Genomic DNA, 23,667 nt, shown 5'->3' on the forward strand with positions numbered 1-23,667 from the left:
TGTTGGGATACTGCCAGGGAGACAAAGGCCATCATGCCTCCACGTCGATTCCGGACGATCCATCGATCTCCCGTAGATACAGTATCAGTCAATTAGCGACACAAGCCTCAGAAATAGCTTGCCACATTCCAGGGCTTGTGCACGCTCTTTCAGCAGAGTTTGTACAACGAAAGATGCACTCAGAAGAGCATTATTTACAACTTTATTCAGCGTTGGTCAGAACAAAGAAAAAACATGACTGCCTGCTTCGATGTCCAGGCACAGAGAGGAACAAAAGCTATATACAAAAACAGAAACATCCTGTGAACAGGAAATACGCAGGCTGTGACACAACAACCTGCTCCCTTCTTAAGGTGGAACGGAAATATCCTAACATCCCCAACCTCCCTTGTGTGGAGCAAGAAAGGTCTGCAGGGCTTTTTAAAAAACTTCTGTTTTCTTGAACATAGAATATCTCACATTGAGGACTCCGATATACCTTTCCCACTTAACACTGGGCACAGTGCACCTTGGGAGTGGGGCTGCCATGCAAACCCCTGCTTTTGTCCTTGGATACAGAGTTTGAGAGTTCAGGCAAATACCTGAACACTCCTTATCTCTATAGCAGGCTGTTCATATGTTGCAGCAGGGGCAATGGAAACACATAGCGTGACAGTGCTGATTTGCAAAATATGCTTTCAGTCTTTAGAGCCAACACAGGAACAATTTGCCATAGAAGTGTCATTTGTAATTATTTGTATTCTGCACTCTCATTCCCATTTCTGTTTATAAGGTGTAGTTGTTTTCTACACACACATGCACACAATTAACAGCATCCCCCCCATTTTCTTATTGGTTTTCACAACATTATAAACAAACACATAAGACAAACAAACAAAAATCATAACCTTATTGAAAATTACACTTATTAACATTGTTAAGTGACTTCCTCACTTCCCCTTGGTTGAATTTCATTGCACATCCTTTTAACGGTTTTCCAAATCACAGTTCTTATAAAATTTAACTTAAACATTAGCATCCTTAGATCTTCACTTTATGAAATTAAACATATTAATTCATCACTTAACATAAATAAAATCCTAAGCCAATTAAGTATCTGCAAGCTGTTTTCAGTTAATTTAACTTAACATATTTAACTAAGTAATCATTAAATTTAATCCACTCTTCCTGATACTCCTCCTCCTTCTGGTCACGGACTCTTCCGGTTAGGTAGGCTAGCTCCGAAAAATCCATCATCTTCATCTGCCATTCTTCTATCGTTGGTAATTCTTGGGTTTTCCATTTTTTAGCTAACAAAATACGAGCAGCAGTTGTGGCATACAAAAATAATTTAACATCTTTCTTGGGCAATTCCAAACCTGTTATTCCAAGAAGAAAGGCCTCTGGTTTCTTTATGAATGTATATTCCAACATTTTTTTCAATTCATTATAAATCTTTTCCCAGAAGTCTTTCACCTTGTATCAATCCTTGGTGGGCTCCATTTTCTACATCCTGCCATCATTTGCTCCTATGCTCTACTTTCTGTTACTTAACCAGTTCCTGATCAATACCTCACCTCTCATTTCATGATTGTTAAGTTTACTCAGTTTTTGGTAAGGTACTTCGCTGAAAGCTTTTTAGAAGTCCAACACACTGCATCAACCACATTACCTCTATCAGTATGCTTGTTGACACTCTCTATAGGACTTCCCCTAGCAGAAGCCATGCTTGTTCTGCTTCAACAAGGTTTCTTCTTCCTTACACAGTGCTATTTTATCTTTAACAACACTGTCCATCAACAAAATACATTAACTAACCTATAATTTCCAGAATTCCTCCTGGATCCCTTTTTCAAAAATTGGTATTACATTGGCTACTTTCTAGTCCTCAGGTATGAAAGCTGATACTAGGGATAAGTTACATATTCTTTTTGAAAGACCAGTAATTTCACCTTTGAGTTGTTTGTGAACTCTCAGGTGGATACCATCCAGACCTGGCAATTTGTTGGTTTTTATTTTGCCTATTAGGTGTAGAACTTATTACTTACCACCACTGTTTGCCTCGGTTCCTCAAACTGCCTTTCTGCAAAAGTTACTTCAGGCAGAAAGGTTTGTCTTATATCTTCCTCTCAGAAGACAGATGCAAGAAGACAGATTCAGCTTCTCTGCTATAAGTTCCAGGACCCCCCAAATGACATGCATATTGTCTTCTACAAGGGCTGTTAAATTTAGAAACCTTTATTATGGCAGAACATGAACTTTTAATAACTAACACAGGCTTTCAGACAGATGTTTATGTTTTATTTTGATGCTGACTTAAATTTCAGTGAGTTATGCAGGCGTGCAGTTGTGGCTTTTTGGAAAGCGTAAGGAAGGTGATCATGTTTAAAAAAGACCGAGGTTTTGAACCAAACATCTGGATTGATCTGCTTAGAAGAGTGAAGAAGTTGTGGCTCTCCAAGTGTTGCTGAACTCCCAGTTCCCACCCCACCCCCAGCAAGCATGGCCCATGGCCAGGAATGATGCAGGATGCAATCTAGCAACATGAAGAGTCACATCCCAGGCCTAGTATCTAATGACATGTACATATTAGCAGCTTAAAATACAGGAAAGTAATTTCCCACACACATACACACACTGTGTTTCAAGCTGCATTTTATGTTGCTGTACACACCATTACCTGCTCCCCCCCCCCCCCCGATATTACCTGATTTGTTATTTCGCTAACAAAATTCTTGCTGCAGTTGTGGCATACAAAAATAATTTAACATCTTTCTCGGGCAATTCCAAACCTGTTATTCCAAGAAGAAAGGCCTCTGGCTTCTTTATAAATGTATATTTCAACATTTTTTTCCAATTCATTATAAATCTTTTCCCAGAAGTCTTTCCCCTTGGGACAGGTCCACCACATATGATAAAAAGTTCCTTCCTTTTCTTTACATTTCCAACATAGATTGTCACAGCTATGATATATCTTTGCTAATTTTACAGGAGTCAAATACCATCTGTACATCATTTTCAGTATATTTTCCTTTAACACAGTACATGCGGTGAACTTGACCCCTTTCTTCCACAATCTTTCCCAATCTTCAAAATATTATATTATGTTCTACATTGCTTGCCCAATCTATCATCACAGATTTAACTTGTTCATCTTTTGTATGCCACTCCAACAATAACTTGTACATTTTAGATAAATTTTAACCTTTAGTATCCAACAACTCCGTCTCCAACTTAGATTTTTCAAAAGCAAAACCATTTTTCTTATTCAATTTATACAATTCATTAATCTGGTGATAATGTAACCAGTTTAACTTATCTTTAACTTGATCAAATGGTTTTAATTTGTAACCACCTTCTTCTTCTATTAATAAATCATAATATCTCAACCATTTGGTATCCTTATTTAGTTTTTTCTGGGCCTTTGCTTCCATTGGTGAATTAACAGCATTTTTAATGTGCAAATATTAACAGGAAGTTTCCAGCACCGATTCTTAGATTTACAGCTCAGGAAGTCACAACAACAATCCCACACATGATGCAATCAAATGTAGAAGTTTTATTGGAGATAAATACATGTTAATAGCTTTATTTCCCTTGAGCTTGTTGAAGTAGCAGTATACAGTGGTGCCCTGCAAGACGAATGCCTCGCAAGACGGAAAACCCGCTAGACGAAAGAGTTTTCCGTTTTGGAGGTGCTTCGCAAAACGAATCTCCTATAGGCTTGCTTCGCAAGACAAAAATGTCTTGCGAGTTCCTGCGGGGGGTTTTCCCTTCCCCCCCTTTTTCTAAGCCGCTAATCAGCTGATCCGATAAGCTGATAAGCCGCTAAAAGCCGGTAAAAGCCGGTAAAAGCCGCTAATCCGTCAATGGGCTTGCTTCGCAAGACGAAAAAACCGCTAGACGAAGAGAATCACAGAACGGATTTATATTTATAGCTTTTCCCCATAGTAGGTTGAGTAGAGTATGACATTTAATCTTGGAAGAGATGAACAAACCCAACTGCATTATTTTTAAAGTAATTTGCTTATGAAAAAAGGGAGGTATTAGACATATTTTTCAATACAAGCTTGCACTTTTAAATCAACCAACCCTGTCACCAAATTCGTGGCTAGTAAACCTATTTCTTCACATGGAATACCCTATCCCACCTTCCCTTCTCTCCCTCCAACAAAACACAACTGGCTGAACTCACAGACAGCTAGCTTCTTCAGTTAAGCGGAAGCTAAACACTAGAATAAACTTCAGTTGGCCTCAAAAAGCTAAATGCTGGAAATTTGGTGATGGGTCTGACACTTGCCTCATGATATACGCGCATATGGGCTGTTGAGTTAGCAGGAGAAAATGACATTGAAAATTTGACATTGAGGGAACAACTGGCAAGTTGTATTTAGTTAAATTTGTTTATTGATTTCTCAAAAAACAAATAACACTTGTTTAAAAAGACAGGGTGGTGGTGACGTCATCTGCGCAACGGTCAGACTTACCCTCTCAATTTATTTGCTGATTATATCACACTGATGATCTCTGATCCAGAATAATCACTGCCAGAGGCCATAAGGGAGATGGAAAGCATATGGTAAAATTGCTGGGCTATCTCTGAACAAGTAGTTGTGTTTTAGTTTATCCTGTAAATTGTGATACATTCAAAGTGATCAGAGGCTTTAAGATCCGTCCACAGCGTGTAAAATATCTAGGAATTCTTGGGTAAAACTCATTAAAAGTACTATTTTACCATTACTAAAAATATTGTTAAAGACCGTAAGTAATAGACCCAAGTTAAACCTATCATGAATGGTAAGAGTGTTATTGGTAAAAATGATGGTATTACAAAAATTCTTTTCATTTCAGACTATTCCTATTTGTATATTGACTGAAACTCTTAAAATTATTGGTAAGGTTTGTCCATCAAGGCAAAAAGACCTAAGACTGACAGTGATTTACCAACACTTCTAGAAGTATAATGATGCGGTTCATCTACAAGATGCAATTAGAATGATAATATGCAATAAAAACCTATGCTCTTCAAAATACTCAGCCAATTAACAATTGGACAACATGATCCTGTAAAATGGCTGTGGGAAACTTGTTGTGGTTCTGGACAGTCAAGAGTTAACACTCCAGGAAGCGTTCTGATTCACTGGGTGCACTGCCCACATGACCCGGGCATTTTCCTTTGATCTACTACCAGATACTACAGTGGTGCCCCGCAAGACGAATGCCTCGCAAGACGGAAAACTCGCTAGACGAAAGAGTTTTCCGTTTTGGAGGTGCTTCGCAAAACGAATCTGTCTTGCGAGTTCCTGCGGGTTTTTTCCCTCCCCCCCTTTTTCTAAGCCGCTAAGCCGCTTATCAGCTGATCCGATAAGCTGATAAGCCGCTAAAAGCCGCTAAAAGCCACTAAAAGCCGCTAATAGCGCTAATCTGTCAATGGGCTTGCTTCGCAAGACGAAAAAACCACTAGACGAAGAGAATCACAGAACGGATTCTTTTCGTCTTGCGAGGCACCACTGTACCTGATTTGTTATCCCAAACCTCCAAACTCCTATTCAATGAAGCTGTCAACTGCACATGCTCTGCCATTTGTGCATGTATAATGGCTTTTTGAAATGTATCAAACAGCAATATTTCTCAAGAAGCTACAGGATGCAGATGGATTGTGGCAAACATCATGTGCGCTTGGTTTCAGAAACCAGTTGTGGGAGCCAGAGTAAACGGCAATGTGTACATAGCCTAAGAGTGCTGCGGCATCTCAAGCCTGTGCGGATGACGCTGTTTCTCAACTGGAAACCCACCTCTTCTCAAACCTCCTGATTTGGAAGGAGGTGGAACTGTGGTTACGAAATGGAGAGGGAAACGCATTTTGCAAACACTCAGAAGTAGGATTTCCCTCCCTCATTTTTTCTTCTATTTCTACTGTGGCCAAGCCTTTAAAAAATATCATAGGGCTGCGTCCCCCCCCCCCAATTCAGCTCAAGACCAGGTCAAGCACAGATTATGAGCCCCTCTCCACTGGGGACAGATACACTGGGCAACAATTTTTTACTTTTTGAATGTTGTCTAGATTTCTGCAATTGATTTCGGGTATTTTTGCACTGCTGAATCAGGAAATGGCATCCGTTTCTCTCCATCAGGTCAGGTTTTTGTGCTATGTTGATTTGAAAAAAAAATCAGATCTTGTGACAAAATCGATTACATTTTTGTGGCATTATCAGCTGATTTTTGTCAACACATTGTTACGATATGAGTGCAACACAGCTGCAAACTGGCAGCTCAGTGAAAACATCACATGATGTGGCTAGCTGTGGGAAAGAATCTTCCCGGAAGTTCACAGGCTTCACAAGCCTTTGTTCTGTGTGTAATATGAGACCTTCCTGTTGCGTATGTAAAGGAAGTTTGAGTTGCTTGCTGAACACTGAACTGTTCGGACATGTTTTTTGTAGAGTTGCACAGTCAGAAATAAACAAGATGTAAAAGACTTTCTGACTATCTTCTTTCCCTTGCTGGGATGCAAGGAGGGAAGGGGGTGTGCATTTTCCATGCTGGGAAATGTCGCCTATCTAGATCTCCTGGACTGCGGGGATTGCAGCCCGGGCAGATCACCGGTAAATAAGCCCGGGAGCCTGGGAGAGTTGCAAGCCTCTCTCGAGGGGGCTTGTTTTCCAACGTGTGGTAGCAGATGTCCCTGGATCGAAACCATCCTCTGGAAGCGAAAAGTGGTAGCACGCGGATGGTGGCTACAAAGTAACGGCTAAGGACGGCTGGTGGAGACGTTTTTGCTGATTTACGACATTCCACGGACCTCTGAGTGAAGGATTGCTGACTGCATTGTGAACGCGGATTAAACGGTTTCTCTTGTTCACTGAGAAAGGCTTCTGTTTTTGGATTAAAACAGAGTCAGAGAATGCTGTAGGAATGAAAAATCACGGGAGACGAGAGAGGCAGTGTGCTGGTCCCGGGGGTAAGGTACCGTGAGTGTAGCAGAGTCCACACGAAGAGGGGCGAGGTCCGATGCAGAGAGCCGGGCGGGGAACAGGAACGCTGGAACAGAAGGCGGAGCAGGTAACAGGAACGCCGGATGGTCGGGAACAGGAGGCCGAGCAGGGAACAGGACTACTGGATAGTCAGGAACAGGGAGCCGAGCAGGGATCAAGAACACAGGAAGGTCCGTAGCCAACAACGACGTTGCTCCCGCAACCTGGGGCCGGCCTGACTGGGCTTTTATCCTCTTCTAAGGTCAGGGGCGGTCCCGACCCCCAGGAGCCCCGCCTCCTCTGGCCTTAAGGCGAGCACTCCTCCTGGGGGCAACCAGTTCCCTTCGCCTCTCTGCCCTAAGCCTCTGCAGATCAGGAGAGGCCGAAGGGTTACTGGGCCCTGGAGGAGGCTCACCTGTGGCCACTGAGTCATCCAGCACCTCTGGGGCCAGAATGGTTTCACCTGGTGCCTGCTCTTGAGTTTCCTCAGCATCTAGGCCTTGCCCCAGTTCAGCCGGCCCTGGAGGCGGAGACTCCTGTGCCGGCTGGGATTCCTCCGGATCGCTCTCAGACTCGGAATCCCAGGCCATCACAGGCAGGTGCAACATGAGGCGTCTGTCAGGGCGGGCCCTGGGAGCCTATTTTATTGAATATTGCAAGCATTGCCACAGGTGGGCCTGTGGCTGATTGGTTGATACATACACAAAGAGACTTCCGGAGGCGGCGCGTTCGGCAATGGCTGCCTGCTCCTTGTAAGGAGAGGGAAGCTCCGCTGAAAACGGGTCGTCCGCTACGGCGAAGCGGAGACCCACTTAGGAAAACCACAGGTGGCAGAAGCCTGTGGTCTCGAGACCCGGCGGGCGCCAGAAGCAGCCCCTAAAACGTTGAAGGGACCCCGTAACGGGGCTCCGGATCGCGGAGGGGGTAGCGGCGCTGTGGGTCGTTTCGCAGTCAACGGAGCGAAGCCGCGTTGCTGTTGCCGGTCAGCGCTGACCTTTCTTCCTGAAACCTTCAAATTTGGAAAGTTACGACTTCCGGAGGCGGCGCGTTCAGCAATGGCGGTCCTCTTCAGCTGCTGAAGAGGGGCTCCGCGGAAAAGGGTCGTGCGCTGCGGCACAGCGACGACCCACCAAGAGAAACCACGGGTAGAGTGAGCCCGTGGCCGTGGGGTTCGGCGGGCACCAGAAGCGACCTCGGAAACGCAGAAGAGACCCCGTAAGGGGTCTTGGAACGTGGAGGGGGTAGCGGTGCTGTGAATCCATCGCTCTTTCCGCGGAAGTGAAGCCGCGCGGCTGCTGCTGATCGGCGCTGACCTTTCTTCTTTGAACAACAGAATTGAAACAACCTACTCGTGAGTAAGAAACCTGAGGCTTTATCTGAACTAAATTTGGTGAATTTTGGCTGAAAGCGGGAGACGCTAAAAAGGAAGTCAGTCTTCCGGCTCTGTTTAAAGTATCGAGCAAAGTCCCTTTAAAGCTGAAGTGTTGAAAGGAACTTAAAAGGAGTTGGAATTCACTCTGCAAATTCGGTTTTGATTGACTAAAAGTTAAAGAAAGGACATAACAGTTTTATAAGTGAGCTAAGTCTGTGATCCTCTTTCTATTCCCCTGTGGATTACAAAGTTTTGAAACCCTGCTCTCGGTCTGACCGGATACAAGTAACATCGGACTGCGGTAACTGTAGACAAAGTTATAAGTTACATTGGGCTACTTTGCAAGTTGGTAAAAGGAACTGTTGCATGCACCTTGGCAAAGAACTTTTATTCTCTGCAGTTTAAACTGAATGTGAGGGGTTCCCCCCCCTGCTTTGGATAACTTTTTTTGTTGTTGTGGGAACTTAATGGTGGAAATTTCCTATCCTTCTCCCTAATTTTTGGGGAGCTCCCCCTGCTGGATTGTGGAATTATTAGTCTCTGAGAACTGCTACTGGTCTTGGAATTTTTCTGTCTGGATGTTTACCTTTTTTGGGATTACTTTGTGGTGACAGAGGAGTTTAAAATTGAAAAAGGGACACGACAGGGGTGCCCCTTATCACCCTTGTTATTTATTTCTGTCCTGGAGGTGTTGCTGAACATGATTAGGAAGGACCAGCAGGTGGAAGGAATACAGGTCGGAGAAAAACAATATAAATTGAAGGCCTTTGCAGACGATTTGGTTTTGACATTACAGGAGCCAGAAGCTAGTACAAAAAGAGCTTTAGAACTAATCTCTGAGTTTGGTCGGGTGGCGGGATTCAAGTTAAACAAACAAAAAACCAAGGTTTTGGCAAAAAACTTGACACCTTCAGAAATAGATGGGTTTCAGAAGGAAACAGAATTAAATGTGGTTACAAAAGTGAAATACCTGGGGGTCAATCTGACTGGGAGAAATTTGAATTTGTTCAAAGATAATTATGAAAAATGTTGGTCGGAAATTAAAAAGGACTTAGAAACTTGGTCAAGATTGAAACTTTCCTTGTCGGGAAGAATTGCAGCAGTTAAGATGAATGTATTGCCAAGAATGTTGTTTTTGTTTCAAACCCTTCAGATCGTGGACAGAGTGGAATGTTTTGGAAAGTGGCAGAGGGACATTGCGAAGTTTGTCTGGCAGGGCAAAAAGCCCCGAATAAAATTTAAAATATTAACAGATGCAAAGGAAAGAGGGGGGTTTGCCCTGCCGGACTTAAGATTGTATTATGAAGCTGCATCCTTCTGCTGGATGAAAGATTGGTTTTTGCTAGAAAACATTGATGTCCTAGATCTGGAAGGGTTTAACAATGCTTTTGGATGGCATGCATACCTGTGGTACGACAAGATAAAGCTTCATAAATTGTTTAAAAACCATATTGTCAGGAAAGCTCTATTTATTGTCTGGACTAAATATAAGGACTTACTCGAAAGTAAGACTCCGAGGTGGCTATCACCGACGGAGGCTAAGGCCATAAAACTACGTAACATGGAGAGTGGCTGGGTAAAATACTGCGAGATAATAGAAAGAGTTGGTGATACCTGGAGGCTGCAAAGTTTCGAAAAACTGAAAGGAAAGGTGCGAGATTGGTTTCATTATGCCCAAATTTCAGAGATCTTTAAAAAGGACAAAAAAATTGGTTTCCAGGTGGAAAAATCAAAATTAGAGACAGAACTACTTGAACCTAAGACGAAAGTGCTTTCAAGGATGTATAACTTGTTGCTTAAATGGAATACTCAAGATGAGACAGTTAAATCAGCTATGATAAAATGGGCACAAGATATTGGGTGCAACATTATGTCTGAAGACTGGGAAAGGTTATGGACCACCGGTATGAAATTCACGGCATGTAGTGCCTTAAAAGAAAACATTATGAAAATGGTATACAGGTGGTACATGACCCCAGTCAAACTTGCAAAGATATATCATTTGTCTGACAATAAATGTTGGAAATGTAAGGAGGCTGAAGGAACATTCTTTCACCTCTGGTGGACATGCCCGAGGGTGAAGGCTTTCTGGGAAATGATCTACAATGAGTTGAAAAAGGTGTTTAAGTACACCTTTTATAAGAAACCAGAGGCCTTCCTCCTGGGCATTGTAGGCCAGAGAGTGCCAAAAAAAGATAGAACTTTCTTTTTATATGCAACTACAGCAGCAAGAATCCTTTTAGCTAAATACTGGAAGGCACAGGAGTTACCCACACTGGAAGAATGGCATTCGCAGCTGATAGACTACATGGAATTAGCTGAAATGACCGGCAGAATCCGAGATCTGGGAGAAGAGGCAGTGGAAGAGGACTGGAAAAAATTTAAGGACTATTTACAAAAACATTATAAGTTATATGAATGTTGAGAATTTGCTAAGTTTTCGGGGAAAAACATACTTCGGTATTGAGATTTGTAAATGATGAAAATTAAGTTAAAATTTTGAAAAGTATAAATTATAGGTTATATAACTAAATGAAAGTACAAAAACACACAAAATAAGGTATCAATTTGCTGTTATTTTTATTGTGAAGAAAGCAGGGGATGGAAGACGTGGGGAAGTCCAGTTGATTATGAAAATAGACTTGAAAAAGTGATTTTTTTTTCTTTATAATTTCTTCTTTTTTCTGTAAAATCGCTTTTGTTGTCCTATTGATGATGTATTCTGACCTTGGAAAAAAGCAATAAAAAAAATCATTATTAAAAAAAAAAAAACAAATTTGGAAAGTTACAACCCGTGAGTAATTTGGACTTTACAACTTTAAGACTTTTAAGACTCTCAAGATTTAGAATTTGGCTGAAAGCGGAGTGACGATAAACAGGAAGTCCGTCTTCCGCTAACACTGAACTTGAAAGCAAAGAGCAGGAGGAGTGGAGATTAAGACTGACGTTTTAACCAATTGATCTGGCACCTATGTAAATTACTTTTCTGTGTGGATGAAAGATCTAAAGTAGCTGTTTTTTGATTTATATGGAGACAAGGATATCCTTCTTCAGCTGAACCAGTGGATTATAAATTAAATAAGAACCCCAGGTGCTGGAGCTGCCTGAGCAACTGAGCACCAGTCTGCAAACTTGGATACTTTGAATCTAGACTCTGAGATATTCTGAGCTCGAATTTGTTACCTTTGAAACAACTGTTGTTTAAGCACCCTTAGAAACATTGTTTTGCTTAAAGAATTATCTCTGCCAAAACTTATCTTTGTGGAGGCTTTTGGACGCTGAATTAGATATATAAATTTGAATTGGATTTGATTTCTCCCTAAAGACATTTCCAGCTCCCCCTAGAGGATTTTGGATCTACAGCAGTGACTTTTGTTTTACTTTCCTTTCTCGGTTTCCTGTCTGACTGTTGCACCTGGGCTGCTGCTTTCTCATGGGAACAACTCAGTTGACCTTGGCTTTTTGATAACTTTGGAATGAGTGGAACAAGAAAAAGGGGAAGAACCAGACAAACAACTTTAACTTTATCTGCAGCCTCACAGCGTAGATCATCTGTGCCTGCGTTGCCTTCCACTTTGCCTCCTGAGGTAGAGGCGGCTTCCCTGTCACAGGCAGGGGAGGGAGAAACAGAGGAATTACAACTGGAAGATATGGCCTCAGGAGCAAGTGGGTCTGTTTTAGAGAAAATTTTTGAAAAATTGGAGGCTTTGGACAGAAAGGTTGATTTGCAAACAGCTAAAATTGACCAAAACACAGAAAGTTTGAATAAATTAACTGGACAAGTTGCACAGAATGTTCAATCTATTGGAGAACTGAAGGAGGCTGTAGGTGAAAATCGGAAATTGGCTGAGGATACTAGCCAAAGACTGGGAGAGCTTGAAAAAGAAGTAAGACCACTCAGCAAACAAGTTGGAGAACATCAGATCTATTTTTCTATGACAGAACTGCGGAACAGGGAGGCCAACTTGAGGATACGGTCAATACCAGAAGTGGAAGAAGACAACTTAATTGAGTTTCTGACTAAAGAATTTTCCAAGTTCTGGAATTTAGAGGAAAAAGACTTTAAAATAGTATCTGCTTTCAGGCTTGGAAGGCTTAGAAGGAAAGAGAAGCCCAGAGACTGTTTGATAATACTGAGATCCAAGGAGGAAAGGGATAAGATTTTGGGCCTACACTACGGAAAGTCACTGGACATTTTGGACAAAAGAATTGAAATCTACAAGGATATCCCTAAACAATTGCTGGACCTTAGATCTGACTATTCGGAACTAGCAAGACTGCTGAGGAGTAATTCAATTATCTTCAGGTGGGAGTTCCCTCAAGGATTATCTTTTACTTTCAGAGGGAGAAAGAATAAAATTAGATCACTGGAGGATAGAGACAAGTTTTTGGCGACGCATGGAGAAGATCTTCACAAAGGACTTGGAGTACTCCCAGGGCCCGAATCTCCGGGGGAGCCGGCACCCTCGGACCCTCAAGAACCGGAGAACAAGGTACCACCCCAGCAGGAATAACCAGATTTATTCAGGATGTCTCTGCAACTTTTGAGCTGGAACATAAATGGCTGTAACAGTCCGGAAAAAAGGAGGAAAATTTTTCATATATTAAAAAAGGAGCAATTGGACATTATCTGCTTACAAGAAACACACGTGATTAGGCTCCATAGAAAAGTGTTAATAAATAAAAGACTTGGTCAGGAATTTATATCTTCGGACACAGTAAAAAAGAGAGGTGTGGTGATTTACGCAAAAGAGAGCCTTTCACCTAAATTTTTGTTTAAAGATGAACATGGAAGAATTTTGGCAATAGAAATTCAACATCAAGGAGAAAAAATCTTGATATTAGGAATTTATGCTCCAAATGAAGGGAAATCGGAGTTCTATAAGAAGTTGCATGAGACTATGCTGGATTATCTGGACTACAACAACATCATCATGATGGGAGATATGAACGGGGTTGTATCAACCAACATGGATAAGTCACAGAACCAAAAGGTTACTAAAGACGGAAGACTACCAAAGACCTTTTTTGAAATGACAGACAATATGGACTGGATTGATATTTGGAGAGTGAGAAACCCTTTGGAAAGGGAAGGAACATTCTTCTCTGAAGCCCAACTGACCTGGACAAGAATCGACCAAATATGGATAACTAGAGGTCTGGCACCCAAGATCAGAAAGGTGGAAATCTGCCCAAAGACATGCTCCGACCATAACGCACTGAGAATGGACATGACATTGATCCCAACCGGTTCCTTCAGATGGAAGATGAATGATGGCCTGTTTAGAGATCAAGAGATTGCTAAGAAGGCCCAAAAAACCTTAAAGGACTATTTTGAGACTAACATGAACACTACGGTGGAAAAAAGAATTATCTGGGACGCAAGTAAGGCCGTGATGAGGGGGTTCTTGATACAACAGAATACTATAAAGAAAAGGAAACAAAATGAAAGGAAGGACAAAATTCTGGAAAGAATTAAAGAGTTAGAGAAGAAGCTAAGATCTAATCCGAAGTCCCAGCCGATTCTGCGAGAAATTAAACTTCATCAAGCGCAATATTCTAAACTGATAAATCAGGAAATAGAATGGAAGATTAAAATGATGAAACAAAAAACTTTTGAATCGGCTAATAAATGTGGAAAACTGCTAGCTTGGCAGTTGAAGAGGAGACAAAAATTAAATACAATAACAAGTTTAGAGATTGAAGGAAGAAGTATCCAGAACCCCGGAGAGATTAGAAAGAGTTTTCAGAAATATTTCAAAAAATTATATACTCAAGGGCCACAAGACGAAATAGAGATGAAACGATTTTTGGAGAAAAATGGACTAACAAAGCTGTCAGAAGAAAACAGAACAATTCTGAATGGCAAAATAACACAACAAGAGATTGAGCAGGCCATCCAGAACATGAAACAGGGCAAATCGCCAGGGCCAGATGGGCTGACCTCCAAGTATTACAAGACACTGAAAGACTACCTGATACAACCACTGATGGAGGTCAGCAACGAAATTATGGAGGGGAAGAAGGCGCCGGAATCGTGGAAGGAAGCCTTTATTACGTTGATACCAAAGTTGGAAACTGAAAAGGCACAACTTAAGAACTACCGTCCCATCTCCCTTTTAAATGTGGATTACAAAATATTTGCAGATGTTTTGGCAAGTAGATTCAAGAAAGTTTTAAGTGAAGTAATTCACAAAGACCAGGCAGGCTTTCTCCCAGGCAGACATATGTCTGCTAATACAAGGAACATTATAGACATATTGGAACTTTTGCAAACAGACATAAATACTAAAGCAGTTTTAATTTTCATAGATGCGGAGAAGGCCTTTGACAACATATCCTGGAAATTTATGAAGGGGAATTTAAAGGAAATGGGAGTGGGTTCGGGGTTTGAGAATGGGATTGACGCAATATACTCAGAACAAAAGGCCAAATTGATAGTTAACAATGTGGTTACAGAAGAGTTTAAAATTGAAAAAGGTACACGACAAGGCTGCCCGATTTCCCCGCTACTATTTATTTCGGTTCTGGAAGTGCTCTTGAATATGATTAGAGGGGACGGGCTGGTGGAAGGGATCCAGGTTGGAGGGAAACAATACAAACTCAAAGCGTTTGCAGATGACCTAGTTTTGACACTACAGGAGCCAGAATCTAGTACGAAAAGAGTACTACAACTGATTCAGGATTTTGGTCGAGTGGCGGGATTCAAACTAAATAAACAAAAAACTAAGGTCTTGGGAAAAAACCTGACAGATACTGAGTCGGGACGGTTTCAGAGAGAGACAGAATTAACTGTGGTTAAGAAAGTGAAATACCTAGGGGTAAACATAACAGCAAAAAACTTGAGTTTATTCAAAGATAATTATGAGAAATGCTGGTTGGAAATTAAGAGAGATTTGGACAGTTGGTCAAAATTAAAACTTTCATTGTTAGGCCGAATAGCTGCCATCAAGATGAATGTATTGCCAAAAATGTTATTTTTGTTTCAGACTTTGCAGATTGTAGATAAGACGGAGTGCTTCCGGAAGTGGCAGAAAGATATTTCTAAATTTGTCTGGCAGGGCAAAAAGCCCAGAATTAAGTTCAAGATACTAACGGATGCGAAAGAAAGAGGGGGCTTTGCCCTGCCAGACCTAAAATTGTACTATGAAGCCGCAGCTTTCTGCTGGCTAAAAGACTGGCTACTTCTTGAGGACACGGATGTATTGGATCTGGAAGGTTTTAACAATGCTTTTGGATGGCATGCATATTTATGGTATGATAAGGTTAAGATCAATAAGGCCTTTAAGAACCATATTGTCAGGAAAGCATTATTTAATGTCTGGACAAGATACAAAGACTTATTGGAGAACAAAACTCCGAGGTGGCTGTCACCCTTGGAGGCCAAGGCCCCAAAAAGAGCCAATATGGAGGCCAATTGGCCAAAGTATTGGGAGATACTAGAAAGAGATGGAGAAAATTGGAAATTGCAGAGTTTAGAGAAAATAAAAGACAAAGTGCGAGACTGGCTACACTATGCTCAGATTAAAGAAGTATTTAAGAATGATAAAAGGTTAGGATTCCAGGTGGAGAAGTCGAAGTTGGAAACAGAACTGTTAGAACCTAAGACTAAAGTACTTTCAAAAATGTATAATTTGCTGCTGAAATGGAACACACAAGACGAAATGGTCAAATCGGCAATGATAAAGTGGGCACAGGATGTTGGGCATAATATTATGTTTGAAGATTGGGAAAGGTTGTGGACCACTGGGCTGAACTTCACTGCATGTAATGCTCTGAAGGAAAATGTAATGAAAATGATATACAGGTGGTACATGACCCCAGTTAAATTGGCTAAGATATACCATTCGTCTGATAATAAATGTTGGAAATGTAAGGAAAATGAAGGAACATTCTTTCACCTCTGGTGGACTTGCCCTAGAGTGAAGGCCTTCTGGGAGATGATATATAACGAATTAAAAAAGGTGTTTAAGTATACCTTTACCAAAAAACCAGAGGCCTTCCTCTTGGGCATTGTTGGCCAGAATGTGTTAAAGAAGGACAGAACATTTTTTATGTATGCAACAACGGCAGCAAGGATATTGATCGCTAAGAATTGGAAGACTCAAGAGCTACCCACCCTGGAAGAATGGCAGATGCAGCTGATGGACTATATGCAACTAGCTGAGATGACCGGCAGAATCCGAGATCTGGGAGAAGAGAGAGTTGAAGAAGACTGGAAGAAATTTAAGATTTATTTACAAAAATATTGTAATTTGGCTGAATGTTGATAGGGATGCCAGAATAGAAATAACTGTCTATCACTAAACTAGACTTAAGTTTAACCATATTTTAATGATTAGAATCTAAAGACTATGAACAAAATGATAATTTGCTTGGAAATAATCTTATAACGATGCAAGTGTGTGAGGGAGGTGTGAGGGAGTCCAAAGTGATGATGAAAAGATGTTAAATAATTAATGTTATTTCACTGAATATGCTTTTTTTATATTGAAAAACCTTAATAAATATATATTGAAAAAAAAAAGATACATACACAAAGAAACTTGTGATTGGTTAACATAAGTACAAGGCGGGGATTACATGTGAGAGGTGGGATTTACATATGATCATTTATCACTGATACATTAAAGGCTGAGAATCGGAGCTAGAACTAGACAGGCATGAAGCCTCCTAATTAAATTGTAACTAGAGATTAATATGGCACGAAACAATATAACAATCAAGTTCTGTAGATGTGGTCAGCTAGGCATGGAGAGCAGGTCATGTTGTTTTCCATGCGCTTAGGATGACTGAACAAGGAAAAGAATGTCCTGGTGTTTGGAACAGTTTTGTACAGTTTGTGCAGAAGCAGATTGTAAGCAAGACATTCCCAGAATGCAAGAGAAAAGAGGAGCAAGGCTTCCCCATAATGGAGCAGTTTTGTGCAGAAAGAGAACTAACAGTTATATGCAGAAAGAGGACTTCCCTTTATCTCCCCCTTTCTTTTCTTGTTAGCGAGGCGTTCTGGGTAAATAAGGCAAAAATATTACAGGATTAGTGGTGTGCCAGCAAATGCCCAAAATAAGTTCGCCAGGGTCGATGGGACAAAAATATTTCGGGATACGTGGTTTGCCAACGCATGCCCAAAATAAGCCCGTCCACATCTCACCTTAGGTTTACTGTTGGTGTTGCCATTTCGCAAAGTAGGCAGCAAGGAGTTTATTAGGTGGTTGAGGGGGAGAGAGAAGCCGGGAGAAAAGACTTATGAGGCCAGGAACGCATTGGAGAAAGCAACATAACAAAATTAAGATGCATATAATGACAAGGGCATATTGAAAGAGATTACGAAGCCAAGTAAGATTAGGTAGCCAAGCAGTAAGCCACTGGGTGAAAGTACCCCAGAGGCCAGAAAAACCAACGTCCTGTTTAATGTGATGTGTAAGATTTTGCAAATGAGAGATCTGCTTTTGGATGGCTTTGGAATTATCAGTAATATTAAAACAGCACATGTTGTCCACTTGTTCACAGCCATAATGATGAAGCATCAGCAAATAATCTATAGCAGCCCTATTCTGTAAAAGCCCATGCTGGAGCTCACTTTGCTCTTTATTCAGAAGGTGAAGGGCTTGAGAAGTGTAATTCAGTGCTTTTGCTGCAGAACAAGCTAAAGAATTAATGTTTCTACTGTTGTGTACAGCCAATCCAGGGACTCCTAGGAGAGAAACAGCTAAAGAGATATATCCAGACCTACTGGGAAGAGAAATTGAATCGTCACAATCGTTAGTTAATTCAACAGAGCGGCGATATCTAGTGCGAGACAAATGATGTTTTTTGGGTAATATGATAGACAAGCGGCTTATACAGCAAGGTGTGCCATGGCTAATGCTCGCAGGAATGTAATTAAATGTATAGCCTGGACACGACCAGAACCAGCCTTCAGGCAGCTCTGTGTATTTATATACATAGGAAATGTTTACATAATTGGAGCAATTAAAAGTATCTTTGCCCATGTTCACACAATTGGGTTTTGTGCAATTCACCATACGGGCACAAGTAACATTAAAGGAAGCCACGTATGGGGTCAATAAATCAATGGCCAAAGGTGGGCGTCGGCGTACTTGGTTACCCCAGTTATGGTAGCCGGAATAACCAAGGGTGCGGAGAGAATCATTTTGGGGTAGAGATGAATAAAACCAGGTATCCTTTTGCAGTTCTAAGGGGTCATGGCAAACAGGGATAAGGCAAGAGCCAAGGATTTCCCCTATAGATACCTGTTGGGTTAGACAAAAGGAAGAAACATTGAGGGTCTTTGCAAAAGACTCCCACACATTCATCGGTGTGGAACCACCGTTCTTAGGAGCGGCAGCGGAAAGGGGCAAAAACAAAATGCTGAGAACGATCACTACCATTGAATTAATGTTAAGGCAAGAAATAATGCACATAAGCAAATTCTCAGGTGTGGCTTCAAGCTGCTTTTCCTTTCTAAGCTGTTCAGCCTGAAATGAGAGCGACTTTATTTGGCCCCATGTCACAGGTCCATTACGATTTCCCCGCTTGCGAATCCTGGGGGGGCTGGATGTCACATCTTGGGCGATCTGTAGTTTGCGATCGAACTGCGGTATTGGATCCGGAAGGGTCTGTCGCCACACCATGGTGCAGACGAATGCAGCGTGCAGGAACCCAGCGAGCACCCTGTGGAGTAGAAACTGCAGCGTAACCCTTTCCCCAGGTGATCAGTTTTACAGGTTCACTCCATTCGTTGGAGGGCAATATCTTATAGCGGACCAGTGGGGCTGGGAGTATCTCTGTTTGTTGAAAATGCTTCTGCAGGCGAGTATAAGATTGATGATCCTGTATGGAGAGATTCAAATGGTTGAGAGTAAAGAGAACACTAGCCAACCAGCCTTCCTTTTCGGAGAGCGAGGCTGGGACTCCGGCCTTCTTTTCCTGTCGAATTAAGGCTGTTTTTAAGGTGCGATTGGCAGGTTCAACGATCGCTTGGCCTTGTGAATTGTAGGGGATGCCAAATAAATGACGAATATTCCAAGTTTCACAGAACTGAGCAAAGGATTTTGCGCAGTACGCTGGGGCATTGTCAGTTTTTAAAGAATGGGGTTTGCCCATGACTGACATGGTGCGAACAAGATGATTGCAAACATGCTTAACTTGCTCACCCCTTTGAGGGGTGGCCCAAATAAAACCTGAAAATGTATCAATGCAAACATGTATGAACTTCCAAGGTGAAAAGGGGGCAAAGTGAGTTACATCCATTTGCCACAATTGGTTGGCTTCCAGTCCACGGGGATTAACACCAGGGCTGGGGTGGCCAATCTGATTAGAGCATTGAGGGCATTGCTGGATGATTGCACGTGCCGCTTCCAACGGGATTTGGAACTGGCGGCTAAGGGCTTTTGCATTTTGATGATGAAAGGCATGACTTTCAATAGGAGAAACAGGCAAAGCTCTAAGCAAGGAATCTGCTTTTGCATTGCCATCAGTGATAAAGCCTGGAAAGGGTTGGTGAGAGCGAATGTGCACCACAAATAAAGGGTGGGAGCGATTGGAAAGAAGCAATTGTAAGGAAAGGAAAAGGCTCAACAAGCTGTCATCCAATAAAGGACTCACATAACTGCCCTGTAGGTGAGTTATGACATTTGCGACATAAAGGCTGTCCACAATCAAATTAAAAGGTTGTTTGGAAAAGTGATGCAAAGCTCTGACAGCAGCTGCTAACTCAGAACGCTGGGCAGACTTTTGTGGAAGTGTGTAAAGGCTGTGCCACGCTTCATTTTGTTGCCAGGCAACCACCCCCCTGGAGGGGGATCCGTCAGTAAAGACAGTAAGGGCATCCAGAGGGACAGGAGATAATATGGAAGAAAAGGACAGGGAGATTTGCTTGCTCATTTGCAGGCGAGGGTCGGCTGGAATATGGCAACCCACTTGACCAACAAAGTCGGCTAAAGCGCACTGCAAATCCATGCTAGTGGAGAGAGCAGTTTCCCATTGTTCTAAGGGCATGGGCACAATAATTTGATGGCAAATTAATTTTAATCAAAATTAATTTGATGGGTTTCATATAGCACCTGTTGTTGCGCTGTGCCTGGGTTTGCATAAGAAATAGGGAAAGCAGATGGCAACACCCCAGCCCACTCAGACTCTTCCTCTAAGGATAGGAGCCCTTTCTGCCTTGCCTGGGAGAGTGCTAAACGCACAGCTCCAGTAGGAGCAGATGCAGGCAAAGGAGACGCAGGAGGGAGGGAAGGGGGAATGGGTGTGGGCTGAGGCATAGCTCCTGTAGGAGCAGACGCAGGAGGCGGGGAAGGGGGGTGGATGGGGTGGAAGCAGGCAAAGGAGGGAGGGATTGGCAGGATTGTGCAGGAGGCAAAAGCTTGGGGTAAGGAGGGGGATTGTCTGCAATAGTTAGAAGTGCAGGAGCTGTGGGAGACGCCTGAGAGGCCAGGGGCCCTAAGTTTGCCACGGCATCAGCACATTTCTGCCAAGTAAGCAGACAATGAATTGCAGCCCTGGGTTCTGCAAAAAGAGTTTTTCCAATCTTTTGCCAAGCCTCTACCCCCAAGAAGCCCGCCTCAGGGTACCAGGGACATTGAAATGCAATCTCACATAACAAACGTTCAATTTCCTTTAAAGAAACATGAGCACCTGCACCTCTTTGTCTGACTAAATGAAGCAGTTCAGTAGCATGCACTTTCTGGGACTTTGTAAGCTCCCCCCCCCCATACTCACAGTGTAGCCGGCTAAGACTTCTCCAGTTGAGTGAAGTATGAGGCTGCGTGAAGGGATCTGGCACGTCGGGGTCACCAGATGTAGGAATGAAAAATCACGGGAGACGAGAGAGGCAGGTGTAACATGAGGCGTCTGTCAGGGCGAGCCCTGGGAGCCTATTTTATTGAATATTGCAAGCATTGCCACAGGTGGGCCTGTGGCTGATTGGTTGATACATACACAAAGAAACTTGTGATTGGTTAACATAAGTACAAGGCGGGGATTACATGTGAGAGGTGGGATTTACATATGATCATTTATCACTGATACATTAAAGGCTGAGAATCGGAGCTAGAACTAGATAGGCATGAAGCCTCCTAATTAAATTGTAACTAGAGATTAATATGGCATGAAACAATATAACAATCAAGTTCTGTAGATGTGGTCAGCTAGGCATGGAGAGCAGGTCATGTTGTTTTCCATGCGCTTAGGATGACTGAACAAGGAAAAGACTGTCCTGGTGTTTGGAACAGTTTTGTACAGTTTGTGCAGAAGCAGATTGTAAGCAAGACATTCCCAGAATGCAAGAGAAAAGAGGAGCAAGGCTTCCCCATAATGGAGCAGTTTTGTGCAGAAAGAGAACTAACAGTTATATGCAGAAAGAGGACTTCCCTTTAGAACGCCACATTCCACGCATTCCAGGGGAGCTGATAAGAACTGCTGCTGCCTGCCGACATGACGTGTGTACATTCTGGGGCTGATTTATGAGCTCGTTAGCTTCAAAAGCAAAGGGAAGCAAGCCAGAGCAGTAAAAAGGCTCAGAGGCTGCAAAGGACTGTTGGAAGGGACTTTCCAAGCGGAGGTAGCTGCAGGTGCTTGCAGCTTGTAAACAGCTCATAGACTTTTGGATTTTTTTCAGCTCGTAGCTGAAAGCTGAAGCTTGGAATCAAGATGGATGCCAAGAAAGGGGCAGGTTTACCTTACCCACCTTCCCTGACTAATGACGATTATTCTTCATGGTCTGTGAAAATGAAAGCCCTGCTTCAGAGTCAGAGGGTGTTTGCAGTGATTGAAAATCCTATCCCAGCTGCACCCACAGCAGCTTGGAATTCTCAGAATGTGAAAGCCAGGTCGGCTATTATTCTGTGTGTCTCTGATGAGCAGCTCGTGCATATAGAAGATTTGCAATTCGCGCGTGAGGTTTGGGAAACGCTGCAGAGAATCCATCAAAGGGATGCCGCAGGTACTGCGCTGTTGCACTTTGAAAAGCTGACAAACATGCGTCTGGCGCCTGAGGGAGATGTACAGGTGCATTTGACAGAGATGAAATTCTTACGCCAGCAGATGGCGCAACGCAATTTCCCTCTTCAGGAAGAGATATTTTGCTTTATGATAATTAACAGCCTTAATCGGACTTATAAGACTGTTGCAAGTCAACTTGGTTCTCTACCTGCCAGGGATCTTACGGTGGAGAGGATTTGTTCTGTTGTTCTTAATGAGAGAGACAGACTTGCTGCAATAGCTGTTGCTAATGGGGGGAGTGAAGCTCGGAGTTCAAGCACCCCCACTGCTATAGCCAGAGAAGAGCAAGCTGTAGCTCTGAATGCTGTTCGTTGTTACAATTGTGGCCAGACTGGGCATATTCAGAGGAACTGTAAGAAGCCACGTCAACAGGAAGGAGCTAGAGGGAGCTCTGCAAAGCCTGAGGTTTCAGGCAAAGGTCGTGCCAAGTCGCAGGCAAGACCAGCTAAGGCTTTGCTGTCGCCAAAAGCCACATCATCGGTGGAAAACGCGTTTGTTTTGGACACGGGAGCGACCCAGCACATGGCATCACGCCGGGAATTGTTTTCTACGTTTGAGAAGCAACGCTTCACTGTGAAACAGGCCAATGGCCAGGAGATGGAAGCGACCGGGATCGGGACTGTGTATTTGGAAAGCCTGAACTTGACTATAAATAATGTGTATTTTGTTCCTGATCTAAAGTTCAATTTGCTGAGTGTTTCTCAGATAACTAAGAAGGGACTGGTGTTGTCCTATGATAAGCAGAGTTGCAAAATCTTTAAAGATGGAGAGCTGTATCTTTCTGTCAGAGAGAAAGACGGACTGTATCTGTTGACCTTTGATGAGAATGATTACAAAATGTGCACAGCATGTGAGTCTAAAATGCTTTCTCTTGCAGGTATATCGGACGGAGCCAAGGATAAAAAGGCACCTAAGATTAACAGTGTTTTTCAGCAAGTGTATGCTGATGTAATTGGTCCTCTAGCACCAATCTAGAGGCAATGCAAAAATACTATCTTGTATTTGTTGATCACTACTCTCAATATGTATGGATTTATGTATTGGGATCACCCAGAGAAACCTTAGCAAGGTTTAAAGAGTTTTGTGATAAGGTTAAGAATGTTCATGATGCTAATATTGATTATCTTTTCACAGATGAAAAGCCAATTTTCCTTTCACAGGATTTTCAAGATTTCGTTGAGAAACAAGGGATAGAACATAAGATTGCTATTTCAGAAGCTTCATGGAACAAAAGTATGTGTGTAAAGGTGAACAAAGAATTGCAGAATGGCATGGAAGCACAATTGCTGAGTTCACATTTGCCACATGAATATTGGGCTGAATCTTTATCTTCAT

General features: G+C 42.4%; 1 long non-coding RNA gene across 1 annotated transcript in view; it reads right to left on the bottom strand.

The window, feature by feature from the left end:
- Window positions 1-258: 258 nt before the first annotated feature.
- The window catches only part of LOC310697749, a 463,108-nt gene continuing 439,699 nt past the window's right edge, over window positions 259-23,667 (bottom strand). The window contains exon 3 of the long non-coding RNA XR_014521191.1: window positions 259-277. This is a non-coding gene — a long non-coding RNA (uncharacterized lncRNA). The remainder of the gene's footprint in view (window positions 278-23,667) is intronic.

Source organism: Podarcis liolepis (assembly GCF_965112155.1).
Source record: "Podarcis liolepis genome assembly, chromosome: W".
Taxonomy (NCBI): domain Eukaryota; kingdom Metazoa; phylum Chordata; class Lepidosauria; order Squamata; family Lacertidae; genus Podarcis; species Podarcis liolepis.